This window comes from Lissotriton helveticus, chromosome 9 (assembly GCF_964261635.1).
Source record: "Lissotriton helveticus chromosome 9, aLisHel1.1, whole genome shotgun sequence".
NCBI classification, from domain to species: Eukaryota; Metazoa; Chordata; class Amphibia; order Caudata; family Salamandridae; genus Lissotriton; species Lissotriton helveticus.
Window position 1 is genome coordinate 547,450,281 of NC_136070.1, and position 14,287 is coordinate 547,464,567.

At 46.0% G+C, this 14,287-nt stretch overlaps 1 protein-coding gene across 2 annotated transcripts in view; it reads left to right on the forward strand.

Annotated features, from left to right (window-relative positions):
• LOC144781530 (cdc42 effector protein 2-like) overlaps positions 1-14,287 on the forward strand; it is a 115,076-nt gene that overhangs the window by 48,030 nt on the left and 52,759 nt on the right. Inside the window, exon 1 of one of the 2 annotated variants that reach the window (XM_078660430.1) lies at positions 10,070-10,088. The exons of the other annotated variant lie outside the window; for it this stretch is intronic. The gene's annotated coding sequence lies outside the window, so the exon portion shown is untranslated. Of the gene's footprint in view, positions 1-10,069; positions 10,089-14,287 lie in introns of those variants that run through there. 2 annotated transcript variants of the gene reach the window in all.

The following is a 14,287-nucleotide window of genomic DNA, read 5'->3' on the forward strand; positions in this document are numbered from 1 at the left end:
TAAAACATAATTACAAAAACAAATGGCAATGAAAAGAGATAGAAATATTAAAATGTAACAATATGCAAAGCAATCCCTAAAAGGGATATAAAAACTGTACCAAGGAACAAAGCTTTTTAAAGGTATTTTGTTTTGTGGGAGGGAGAAGAGGAGAAGAGAAAGAAAGACAGGGGAAGGAGAGGGAGAAAAGGAAGGGAGAAGTATTTCATTCTAACCGGGAAAATGCTACAGTTTCAAATGGGTAAAAAAATATTGAAAATGTCATAGGGGGCATTTTTCTGTCCTCGGAAGATAAAAAAGAATCTTTGAAAACGGACATTCGGCTGTAGTTTTGATCGATCCTCCTTTTGAGGATCCTTGGGAAAATCCATTAGCAGTTAATTTATAATAACATTGTAGCTAGGGGCCAACTTGGCTTCTTAGTACTCTATACTGTGTTGGTGGGGTTTACTTAAGGGCTTTTCAAAATGGACACCACCCTACATGAAACCCATAGAATCCCACCTAGAGAATTAGGTTTGCCCTACACTCGCCGCTCCCCACTATACATTTCTAACTTTACCTTCTTTAGTAAAAAATGCCAGTTTGTACATTTCTAACTTGTTCTTGCTGTGTCGGTGGAGAAATTGGAAGAGTGTGGCTGCACCCTTAGCTTTCTCCTATAGACAATTGATGTTGCATCTTCCAAAAGGTAACTGTAGTGTTTTCATCTTCATTTCCCTGTCATACAAAGGCACCAATAATATCTGCAAACAATGCACCCCCCACAAAGGACAGTGTGTTCGAGGTAGAACAGTTCTGTTGCTATCTGACACCAGTCAGCCCAGGTCTCGATATAGACTAGACCACAAGGCTTTTGAAGATGTGCACTGCTGCATGCCGCAGCTTTGCAGGTTACCACAAAACAAAATGTCTGCTCGAAGTGTGTGTACTGTGCTTGCCTTGGAGCTATTATTGGACTTTTCGAAGTAGACTTCTTTGCCACGTAAATTGTCCACTTTCAGATTGTTTCTTTAATAACATCCTCATGCGTAATCTTATACCAAAATACCATCATTTTACTGGGAAATCTAGATTACAGCAGTCTCATAGCATTTTGATTATGATTTTCTAAAGAAGCAATACACAGGGTAATGTGTGACAAAGCAAAACAAGAGACACTGAGTAGCATATGTACAAGCCCCTATCGCCACCGAAACGTCACTTTTAGTGACGTCCCCGTGGGGTAGGCGCTGCGTCTTATTTACAAGGCAGCGTTAAGCCACTTAACGTGGCTTAACGCTGCCTTGTAAAAAAGGCCCGCTTTCAATCTCTGCCTAGCGTGAAAGGGGTGGGCAGTGGGGGTTCCACCGCAACACCCATTGTTTTTGACACTGCTCCCTATTTATAAGGGCAGCGTAAATAGGAGGCAGCTCCAAAATTAAGACCAGGAAAAACCTGGTCTTAAGTTGGCTAAGTGAGGAGAAATGCTGTATTTCTCCTCGTTTTTGCTATTACCATGTGTGCTGCATTGTGCAGCGCACATGGAAAAAGCAAAACACCTTGGATTTTTTATGTGTAGGAAGGTGACCCCTCCTGCACATAAACAATCCTTAAAAAAATTGACATTTTGTAACTTCCATATGAGCTACATTAAGCAGCACACATAGAAGTGGCAAAATGGCATTTCAGGACTGTTTATGTGCAGGAAGTGTCACCTTCCTACACATCAACAATCCTCCCCTGCAGGCAGAGACCCTTGCACTATGGTGCAAGGGTGCCTCCGTTGGCGCTATACTGCTAAGTGTAGCGCCATCACAGGGGGAAACGCAAGGCTGCAACAAATCCATGTACATGTGGTGCAGCCTTGCGTTTCTGAAGTGGCGGAGTGCGTTGTGCAGCCATGACGGCTAACGCCTCACTCCGGCACTTCCTTGTTCATATGCCCCTTTAGTCTCTGTTGCAGTCGACATTGGCTGTAAAGTAGGTTTGTGGGACCATGTATCAGTCGGAGATTGATGGTTACATTTGACCATGACGGAATGTTAGTTTCCCTTGAAAGCTCTCCATATTCCTTTAGTCTTTGATACATTTTCTGTAATTAGTTTGATTTAATTTCTTCAATTTGTGGAGCAATTGTTGCAGTGCCAATCACATTCAGTGTCCATGGAACACGTCATTAACCATCCTAGGATTTCAAACATTTTTTCTGCTGCTTATCTCATACTAAAACACCCTAATTCTGTCAGTCAAGTCCTTGTGACCTTGTGAGTTGTGTGGCCTGTTTGCTGAGTAAACTTTAATTTGTCCCTTAGTAACCCATTTGGAAAGGAAGGTGAATAACATTTTACAAGAAATAGTATCTAGAAAGGAGTCAGCCAATTGGAATGTGCCTTAATCCCCACTGAGTAGTGTGTTCAGGGACTGTAGTGATAGCATAGGTGAATGATCACGGTTAAGCTGTTCGTTGGCAAAGCTGCTAGTGACCATGTCTGTACAGATTGGAGGTGTCCGTGAGCAGAGTCCGTACGGAATTTGGCTGCAGGTAGGTGTCATAAGCGGTATTGTAGGATTAAGCAGTTAGTGGGCCTGGACTTAATTTACAGGTGTACAGCATTGAGAGCTCAGTGGGCATACTCTGTGGGTGTAACCTAGGGTGGGTCGAGATGGTAGAGGGCTGAGCATGTACAGTAATGCACTCTAGTTAGGCAAGTCCATATAACATTGATATATTGACGTTTAAAATACTAATTTAGAAGAGCTTTTAATGAGGGACAGTGTGTACTGTTTGTTTTTGTGAGTGACTAGTGTTTAATAGGCAGGACAACTGTACTTTCCTGATAACTTGCATTGGTGTAAAATACATTTGGAAAAAACCAAAACTATTCATGAGTCTAACAAAATTAGTTAGGCATCTTCCGCTTACTTTGGGGGTTTTGGAACGTGGGGATCCAGTGAAATATGGAGGTCATCTCCCTTAACATGCCATCAATTAAGCACTACGTTTACAGCTTTAGGCATGTCACTTGCAAATCATCGACATCATGCTTTTAAGTCAAATTAGTTTAACTGAAGCCAACAGACCCTTCAACATTAAATGCATTAATGTGCTTGGTGCGCGGCTCCCCTTGCTAGGTTTGGCGGCTCCCCAGGGAGCCACAGCGCACAGTTTTGGAACCACTGGCCTACTGCGTTTGAACTGCTGAAGCTGCTTGTGTTATATTCCTGCATAAGCTGTTGTTTCTCGTTTTGCAGTATGTTTGCTCTTCATGCACTTGTGTGTTTTTCTTGAACAAGGGTGTGTCCTCCTAATTCAGACTTGTGTGTATTTCTGTTGTTGTGATTTTTCTTTGTGCACACTTCCCCCGGGTGTGCGTGTTTATCCACTTGGCTATCTTTGTACCCCAGGCCTGCATTTGTGGCTTTGCTGTTCCTGCACATTTTGTCTTGATTTTTTGTTAGGAAGTACATGTAAGCCTTACTTAATGCTTTGAGAGACAGGGGTTTAATTGATAGTCGTGTTATACTGCTTTTGCTGTATATTTATTTGCCTGTGCTGTCACTGCTCGTGCGCCTTTGCTCCAATGCCCAGATTTCAGTGGGCCCCATTAATTGTAATGTGTGTGATGACTTCTTTTAGTACACATATTGTAAATACAAATTGTTCAATAAGTCCCCCACAACCTGCATTTCCTCCCTGGTAGATTTCGGAATAGAAAACCTTCTGAAATTTACAGACGGAAAAATGCCCAGGAAATAACTGGGCAAAGCAGCAACATTATGAAATTGGGCGTATGCCCCATTTTCAGGTAGTTATCGTAAACAGGTAGTATTTATCACACCCGCTCAATACCCAGTTAGGAATATATCAGGTGTGATAAATATTACACCTTTGGCCGGCCAACCGCAATGAGGGCCTAAACGTGTCCTTCCGCGCCTGTGATCAGGCGCCTAGATCAGGCGCACGTGATCTTTCCGTTTTCTGTGTTTTTTTGGAATAAGCTTGCTTGTGGTGTACCAGCTTGTTCTTTTCAGATCGTGTCCCTCTGCTGTTTTTTGATCATAATATTTCATCAGTATTTATAGTTTTGAAACGAGCCTGGCTCTCTTGCATTTTCAGAATCTGCGCCTTCTGAGAGTAGCACTCTAAATGACAAGGTATCCTTCCCTCTTCGCTTGCCAGCTGCACATATCAATTCCCGTAATGGGTACCAGCTGTGTCTCCTCTGGGCACGTGCTCACGCACCTGCATAGCCCCGGGACTGCGGCCCCACCCTTTGCAGTGGCCCACGTGCCGAGGAGCACCAGTCCTTCTCGGTTTCCCAACTGCCGTTGACTATTGCTGTTTTCTCTTTGGAACAGTGTATGGACAGTTGCAGATTTAAAGTCTACGCACTTCCATGTTTACAGTTGAGTGGGCAGGGGGCCATCATGACGGGCCGAATTAGTCGTACATCTGGGCCACTGTCCCTGCTCGCGAAATCTTCCTACACACCACACAGCTGCTTAAAACTGTTATGGTTGCTTAGGGACATTTCTGGCACCAGCGTAACACAGTACAGAACAAGTTTATTGAATGTCAAAAATGGATAATGTATGCAGATGTTGACTCTCTTTATAACCGTGAATAATTGGTTCCCGATACAGAGCATTTATGACACCTCTTTTGCCCAAAATAATTTTATTTACTCTGGTCTGCATTCTAGTCCATTGTTTTTTGCGTGTTTTTTTACCACAACGCCACTCTTTACATAGAACACCCAAATGTAAAGGAGACTAGGTCCCGCTCCAGAAGGAATCTTCCTCCAGCATGAACTGCCAAGCCTAGTCTCCTCCACTTGCAACCAAGACTGGTTTCAACATGTTTGCGAATCATCACTGAGTTGTAGTCTGAGTCTTGTGACACAGAAAGCAAGGGGCCCATGTCTGGGCGCACCCTTCTCACTTAAAGCATCTCACTTTGAAAAATAAAAAAGTGATGGCTTATCAGCGAAGAGTAAGTGTAGTGACTGCCCATGAGCAGTTGCGTTTGGATTTTACCAACTGAATTTTTGTTGACCTCCAGCAGTACCCACTCGACATGTTGCAAAGTTTGAGCGATACAGCAGCACTACTCAGTGGCTGACCTAGCATACACATGTTACAACCGCATTGTGATCACTGCATTGGCTCCATGACGGGCAATATGTAGACTTCAAGGTATTTTGAAGGGTATGTTTAGGTCTTCAATAGCCATGATTTTCCTTTCCTACAAACTATATTGGCCCACTGTATCCCACTGAGATTATGGGGCAATGCTAATACTCCAAGGGTGCTCGGGATAAAGGAAATCAAGATGGGTAACAGATGGATCATATTCTGCCTTCCTGGCAGTCTGAGGGCCACAGAATGTATGTGTATTTGATAAAGGACTGACAATATGACTTTTCCCAAAAGACTGACTGGATTGTAATATATGACTCATTTTGAAGAACATCACACATTTCTAGCATTTTGCGCCTTGGGATAGCCATGAATTAGCCATGAGTAGCGATACGCTCTACAAATGCATGTAATATAGGAGTCCCTTCTGCTTTTCTGGTAGGTAGCGGAAACCTCAACCAGAAAAGATACAATGTTATCTTCAGGTCCTTCTCTGTTTCTTTATTAGATGAATAACTCCCTGTATTGCTTCTGGTCCTCTGAGTCTCCCGATCAATAATGTTATTTTGAGATGCAGTCATATCGAAGGATTATGTCGTCCTCTCAGCCCTGCTGTCAGCGTTGCAGTTGAGGTGCTCAAATTCCCTAGTCCTTGTCACCAAAGGATCATCTCTTTCGCATAAACCATCACGGCTGTGGTGTACTTATGACTTGTCTACAGCCTTCAGATTGGGAACCGCGGCGGCCCAGGGGAAGTTTAGTAGTTAAGCCTTTCTAAGAGTAATCATTAAGTCTTGATGGCAGTGAGAAAAGATTCTCTTGCATCCCACTTCCAAGGTAAATGCGTCTAACGAATGACCGCTTTCTAGTTTGGTCATGATGTTCTCTAAAAGCACATTTACTAGGAGCTTATTTTGGTTGGCTTTTATGTCTGTCCCCCATATGGTCTTATCACAAGTGTGGAAAAGTCAGCCCATAACGCACCTGATGCCCAGGCTGCTGGCGCAAGACGCCTCTTAGTTCCCATCTTGAACAATTACCAAATAAAGAGACGGGCGCTGGAAGCAGGAAAACAAGAACAGAGTTTTATTTCTCATGAGGAGAGCCTGTCATTTCAGACACTCGCATAGTGTCTTCAGGAGGTGCTCTTTCTTTCCTACCCAACCCTCTCCCTCTCCCCCTAGTTTCTCTGAGGCTTCGTCTTTTATACACATGTTTATGATGCACAAACATTCCCTAGTACAATAAAGACGCTTTGAAGTAAGAAAAGGCATGCTTGGAACCCCAGCTTCAGGCCTATTCCCATACCAGTCGCTCAGATGTCATCCTCCCCTCCTGAATGTAACAAAAGATTGTGATCTCTCAGCCGGACATTCCTACAGGACACGAGGGCAGGAGGGGATGATCAGATCAAAGGTTAGGCAGGCGATAAGATCGGGCACTTCGGCTGGCGTATCACGGTTTTGTTATGCTGGGCAGGAAAAAAGGGGGGGTGTACATCCACGAGGCTTGGTCTTAGGACTTGGGACCGGGTCGAAAGGCCAAGTGCAGCTGGGGGGGGGGGTCGTCAGCAGAGGGGAAGGGTGTTCTTGGGAGGAAATGGGGGGGTGTGGGTCAAGCAGGAGTGTTACTTCTAGGGCAGGGTCACGCAGAGGGAGAGGGTCTTATGGCCGATGCATGAGCAGTGCGCGCAGGGAGGGGTGCCGGGGGTTTAACAAACGGGCAGAGAGGCCATGGAGCCTAAAATGGCTGTCGTGTACGTGTGTGCATGGGTCTATGCTGGCGGGATAACACAGTCAGTGTTTCGCGATATCCGTTCTGCATACAACAAGGGGTACAGTGAACACAAATGAACGCCGCTTATGTGCATATACATCGCCATTTTCAACACAAGGCCCAGTGATAGTTATCTGTTTTGTTATGTTACTTACAGAGTGCAGCTATCACTTGCAATATTGTTTGGTGCTGCATATGGCAGAACTGTCAGACTGGGCTAGACCAGAGTTAGTAGCACTGAAACAACCATGTTTTCAGAGGTGGACTCCAGTGACAGCATAAAATAACGTGTATGTATAAAGCTCACGTTCACCCAGGAAGGCCTCTTGGTGCTGAATAACAGATGTGTATTGTTACCCCTATTCTATGGTTCTCAATGTTTTCGCCTTAGAAGGATGAAAGGCTGAGTGGGCCCGCCAGAATTTGAACCTGTGACCATGAGGCCCCTACAGTGGACGCATTAGTCCACTGAACCAGCAGACCTGACCAGGACTGAGCATTATATTTCTTTGGTGTTAAGCTAAACAATGCTCGGCCTCCACTCCCGACCTTACAGAGCAGAGGGACCCGGAGAAGGATGAGGTTGGTTACCGCAAAAACCAGAGTGGAATATCTCTTCAGTTTGAATTTTTGGTAGAACCACGTGGGGTGCTTCGTGACTGGAGCAGTGCCCCATACATAGGGCTATAAATGTGCTTCTGGCCTTAGTTCACGGGCAGTGCAGCTATTTTAACAGAAAAACAGAAGTGGATTTATGGGACCTAACCAATAACTTTTTTATCTCATTGCGAATCACCTGAGTATGTGAATAGGCCCCTTGCAGTCGAAGTGAGCTTCCATAATACAACCAATAGTTAATCAGGACAGTGGGAGCAGTGATTAGACGTACCGGTGATAGGCATAGTAAAATCTTCGATCAGTTTAAAATAACTTCCCTGCAGGTATGTGTAGAAGTGTTGTTAGCGACTGAGGTCTATAGGCGGTGCCTTGCCTGCTCGGCGCCAGGCACGCCAAGTGTTTGGAGGCCTGGAGCAGGCAGATGATGTATTTACTCCAGGAAGGAAGTCTGATGCAAGAACCGATGAGATAATCGTTTCTCCCTACCTAGGGATGTGCTGTATTTTGACAAACCGCAAGTGCATGAATGTGTTAGTTGCGATTTAGTATTGGAGCTGGTCTGTATAGAGTTCAGTGTCTAGCTTGAAAGCACTGCCCAGGAGCCCTTCCCTGCCTACCGTGGCACCCTTGGCAGGGATCTGACACTGCCCTTGAAAGTTGAGTCTATAGCTATGGTAGTTAATTGTCTCCCCGTCTGACAGGAAGGACCAGACACTTTGGTGGCCCTGGCGCCTGACAGCTAGACACCAGGCCTCATGGAGCCACAGGTGTGCAGATTTCATCTAGGTTCGGTATGTTGTAGAGCCTGTTTTCCCCAGTCACAGATGTGAGGAAGACGGTGAGGTATAATCGGACCAGGTGTCCCTTGTGCACAGTAAGCAGTAAAAGTGCAACGAATGACGGTCAAGTTCCCAGTCACGTGAGCGACTTAGAGGGCACTTAGGTGGTTGCATACTTTCAAACAGGAAGGCGTGTCTTCCCACCCATATATTATCCCAGGCGTCGCCCCACACCTTTGCATGCTCAAATAGAGATTGTTGTTTGAAAACATTATTCCTACACATTGCTAAAAGACGTTACTCCCACGCCTGCTTGCCGGGCAAGTGTGTTTTCACCACCCTGCAGAGCTTCGCAATTTAATTTTTTTTTGTATGTACAGTATTGAAGAGCTTGTCTGATGGGGTGTTGCACTAAGAGGGCAGCCTCTGATCAGTGGCCAGCTGGTGCTTTAGAACCTCCTGTAAAAACAACAGGAGTATAACCCATAGACCAGGTTGAGATCTGGGTAGGTACCCAAAAAGGACCTCCTCGGCATGAATGATGGAAGGGCGTTAGTGCCACCAGACAGGGTCTGGACTGCCCTCTGCTCCAGGTTTATATATGAGCGCAAGCGTGTATGGTAAATTGAACGTGCAGAATGGTTTTCTACTTTGTTGGTGGTTTGAGACCTTTACATCGTTGATGTAAGACGTTCTGTTGTCGTCAGATTAAGAAGCATACATATTGGCAAGAGGTTTGTGATGTTTCTTCTCTTCCTGTAAAGTTTGCCCTTTGGATTGGAGGACTTCCTATGCAAGCAGATGGTTTTTCTTGTACATGAAGCATCTGATGGTTGCAAATAACATGGATACCGGCAGGTAGGCCTACAGACAAGATTGCACTTTAGAAATCCATAGTAGCTTTTTAGGTCTGGTGTTAGCTAATACCTTCTGATTTTACAAAAAATGTATATCTGTAATAAATATATTTAAAGGGGTTTTCAGCCAACCTTTTTCACCTATTAGTCTGTGTGGCGCAGGGCCATGGTGTCTGACTCTGGAACCCAGGGGCTCATGGTTCTATCCCCGGCCCTTGCGGCAGATCAGCCCAGCACCATGTGACTCTGGGCAATAGCTTGCTTAATCTTCCCGAGGACCCCCAGCGCCTTGACATCTTCGGGTAATTGTTCATGCTTTACAAATACTGGACATTTACATTTGTTGTGTAATTGGTCTTTGTCTTATGCCCACTACAGCATTCAACATGGGGCAGCGAGTCAGTCCATTTCAGCCACTGGCTGACTTTTCTGTAGGTGAGGGCATTCTGCTCTTTCACAAGAAAAACATCCACACACAAAGTAGTTTCCAGGAAGCCAGAGGCTTCTTTCGCAATGTGTGCTTTTAGAGGCTAAAACATATTTCTATTTTTACACGCTTTTTAATATATATATATATATTGGAGGAAGCCAGCAGCTCCCCAACAAAAAAATGTTGTAAAAGCAATGACGAAGCAAAACAAACATCGGCAAAGCCAAAAGGCTTGCAGCCAATGCAAGACTGATTGGCTTTGCCTATGCTTGTTTCTCTGTGTAACACAGAGTTGCATTAACTCTTCAGACCCCTCATTTTCATTGCAAGTTCCTTGTGTCTCAGATCTCATTGGATAACGATCAGTACGTGCGCATTCTGTAGTAGGTGAGTGTGTGTTTCACGCCTCTTGCCCTTGGCAGATCTCCCCAACGAAGCCTTGGAGAGGTAAAGATCGTTTGGCTTTCTTGCAGCAAAAATGTGGAACCAGCTGCCGCTGGATATCAGGTGAGAGCCCTCAGAAGTGCTGTTTCGTAGGAAGTTAAAAACGTGTTTTTTTAGGATATCTCAGGCCGGTTAGTGGTGAGGCAGCTGAAGTCCTGCTTACTGACAAGAAGGATTCTGTGCGGCTGTATTTAAGAGTGGGCGGGATCATGACGGCCCCCAGCCGTCATCAGCACACGCCCACCGTGATGCATGACGGACGGGGCCGTCATCAGCATAGAAGGGGTTAAAACGTCTAATCTAAAAAAAAAAATGCTTAAATGCCTCCAAGCGTTAATAACCTAACTCCTTATTTCATTATATACAATTAACATAAGGAGCTTAGTATTGTGTTTAAAAAAAAAAAAAGATGCTTGTATTCATATCTTTCGCCGACTAGAGCACTTTTATGTCACCCTTTTTGTGAGCACTGGATCTTGATAACTCATCGTGAAAAAGAAATAAAAAAGCAAAAACGAGATAAGTCGCAATGAATAAAACAATTGCATCATAATCAATACTTGTTTTCTTGCCCCTTACTTGCCCTTCTAACTAAATTGTTGCATACGGGCTCCAAACGTAAATATACAAAATAATATAAGTTTGTAAAAAAAAAAAAAAGCTTAGCTTTCTACATAAGTGTAAAAACTAGCTGGCCTCAATGAAACATTGTTTTCCGAACACTCCACACGTTAGCAAGGCAGTATGCATTTGCAAAATGTCGGATAAACATCTGCATGCGTTTAGGGCCGTTTGAAAGATGCTCCTCTGAGTTTTTTCGGCCAAACATGAGCTCCACTCATATCTGTTAAAGTGCCTGCTGCAGAGTTAGTAAGTGGTTATCTGTTCCCGCTCTTCTTTCCTCCGAGCCTGTCTTGTCTTTGATCCAGTCATCTGAGCTCTGCTGATGACCCTTGTTCAGCAGAAAGGAATGTGCTCCTGGCACAAGCCCAGGCAGCGAGGGTGTGTGCGGAATGTGATGGAGTGACTCTTATCACGTCAGGGTGTGTGTGTAAGAAGACCTCTCTGCCTTTCCCAGCCTCGTTTATCTTCACTCGTGTTGACTTATGTGCTGACGCTTTCGCAAGGCTTTTTCTGTTGAATTTTAAAACGGGTTTCTAAACCTCAGCTTTGGTTTTTTGGAGGAGGCGTTGCTTTTATAATAGTTTACTTTGCTCTTGTGTGTGAAAAGGGCCTGAATTGAGTGCGGTAAGTATGATGTTAGTAAGTATTCGTTTTTTCGTGTTATTTAGTAACCCATGCGCTCTTAGTCTCATGCCGTCTCTCTCAAGTTGTCTCACGGTATCTGTTCAATCTCTACTTTCGCTCTCACGTGCTGCAACTCCCTCTCTCATGACACAACGTCGCGATCGGCGTGTGATCCATGTATAAGCCAATCGTGTGCTACAGTAGAGTTAGGGTGACCAGGCGTCCCAGATTTGCCAGGACTGTCCCAGTTTTTCACAAGCTGTCCCGGCACATTTGAGGAAATTTAGCTTATGTCCAGGTTTTTAAAGAAGGTCGACTGAAAACGGCGGGAGGTGCTTTTTTATGTTTTACAAAGCAGTCAAGTCAAGTCAAGTCAAGTCAAAAGAATTTATATAGCGCACTACATACCCAGAGGGTTTCAAGGCGCTTAGGGAGGGGGGGAGGATTACTTGTCAAATATCCACGTTTTAAGTTGCTTTCTGAATGCTAGGTGGTTCTGGGTAAGGCGAAGGTAAGCGGGGAGTGAGTTCCATGTTTTAGCAGCCAGGTATGAGAAGGATCTGCCTCCCATGGTGGTCTTGTTGATGCGAGGTACAGTGGCGAGGGCTTGGCTGGAAGAACGTAGTTGGCGGGAGGGGGTGTAGAAGGACAGTCGTGAGTTGAGGCATTCTGGTCCGATGTCGTAGAGTGATTTGTGTGCGTGGGTTAGCATTCGGAAAGTGATCCTCTTATTGACGGGTAGCCAGTGGAGGTCTTTCAGGTGACCAGAGATGTGTTAGTTGCGCGGGATGTCTAGTATGATCCTGGCTGAGGCGTTTTGGATTCGTTGGAGTTTCTTCTGGAGTTTTGCAGTAGTACCTGCGTAGAGGGTGTTTCCGTAGTCCAGTCGGCTCGTGACCAGAGCATGGGTGACTGTTTTCCTGGTTTCGGTTGGGATCCAGCGAAATGTTTTTTTGAGCATGCGAAGAATGTTGAAGCAGGATGAGGAGACGGCGCTGACTTGTCTGTTCATTGAGAGTGAAGAATCCAGGATGACGCCTAGGTTCCGTGCGTGGTCTGTCGGGATGGGTGCTTTTCCAAGGGCTTCCGGCCACCAAGAGTCGTCCCATGCCGAGGGGGATGTACCTAAGATGAGGACTTCTGTTTTATCTGAGTTCAGTTTCAGACGGCTGAGTTTCATCCATTCGGCAACTTCTTTCATTCCTTCGTGTAGGTTAGTTTTGGCGGTGCTAGGGTCATTGGTGAGAGAAAGGATTAGTTGAGTGTCATCCGCGTAAGAGATGATGTTGAGGTTGTGTTGGCGGGCGATGGCCGCGAGGGGGCTCATGTATACGTTGAAGAGGGTGGGGCTGAGTGAGGATCCTTGTGGTACGCCGCAGATGACTTCAGTGGCCTCTGACTTGAATGGTGGGAGGCGGACTCTCTGTGTTCTTCCGGTGAGGAACGAGGTGATCCATTCAAGTGCTTTTCCTTGTATTCCGATGTTACTGAGGCGTTGTAAAAGGGTGCTGTGGCAGACTGTGTCGAATGCTGCAGAGAGGTCGAGGAGGATGAGGGCGACTGTGTCTCCATTGTCCAGTAGAGTTCGAATGTCGTCTGTTGCTGCGATGAGGGCGGTCTCAGTGCTGTGTTTTGCTCGGAAGCCAGATTGTGAGGGGTCGAGGGATTTGTTGGCTTCGAGGAAAGCGGCGAGCTGGTTGTTGACAGCTTTCTCGATTACTTTGGCCGGGAATGGAAGGAGCGAAATGGGGCGGTAATTTTTGAGTTCGGTGGGGTCCGCTGTGGGTTTTTTCAGAAGGGCGGTGAGTTCAGCGTGTTTCCAGTTTTCCGGGAAGGTGGCGGAGTTGAAGGAGCAGTTGATGACGTCTCGGAGGTGCGGTGCTATGACGGAGTCTGCTTTGTTGAAGATGTGGTGAGGACATGGGTCTGTGGGGGATCCTGAGTGGATAGAGTTCATCAGGCGGATGGTGTCCTCAGTGGAGATTGGGTTCCAGTCGTTAAGGGTGTTCACGGGGGGAGAATGTTCAGCATATGGTTGGGTGGGTTGGTCTCCGGGTTGGTTGTCGAAGCTGTTGTGGATGTCTGCAATTTTGTTGTGGAAGAATGAGGCTAGGGAGTCGCAGAGGGCTTGAGAGGGGGTGATGTCGTTGGAGTTGGCCGAGGGATTGGAAAATTCCTTGACGATGTTGAAAAGTTCCTTGCTGTTGTGGGCGTTGTTGTCGAGTCGATCCTTGAATGCTGTTTTCTTGGCTTTTCGGATTAGTTGGTGGTGAGTGCGGGTGGCGTTTTTGAAGGCGTCCTTGGTGCTAGTGGTTGGGTCTTTTTTCCAGGCCTTTTCAAGGGAGCGGCAGAGTTTCTTGGACTTCTTAAGATCATCGTTGAACCATGAGGCCTTCTTGTTGCCAGGTTTGCTTTGGCGTTTTTTCAGTGGTGCTAAGGTGTCGGCGGTGTTGGATAGCCATAGGGCGAAGTTGGCGGCGGCTTGGTCTGGGTTAGAAGAGTGGGCTGGGGTGTTTAGAAGGAGCGATGAGGAGATCTGGTCGATGGTGATTTTGTTCCAGTTTCTTTGCAGAGTTGGTTGGAGGTGGTTGATGGGTTTTGGCTTGTTGTAGGTGAAGTGCACGCAGCTGTGGTCAGTCCAGAGGAGATCCGTAGTGTGGCTGAAGGAGACATGATTGCTGGAGGTGAAGATGGGGTCGAGTGTGTGACCTGCGATGTGGGTGGGGGAAGTGACCAGTTGGTTAAGTCCGAGGTTGGCGAGGTTGTCCAAGAGGGTGGTGGTGTTGCGGTCGTTGATCTTTTCAAGGTGAAAGTTGAGGTCTCCCAGAAGGATGTAGTCTTTGGAGGGGAGTGCGTGTGGAGTGATGAAGTCCGTGATGTCTTCACTGAATTTTGCGCGGGGTCCTGGTGGTCTGTAAAGGAGGGTGCCTCTGAGTGTGGTCTTGGGGTCGATGTGGATCTGGAAGTGAAGGTGTTCGGAGTTGGCGAGGTTGGCGTCAGAGCTGGTTGAGATG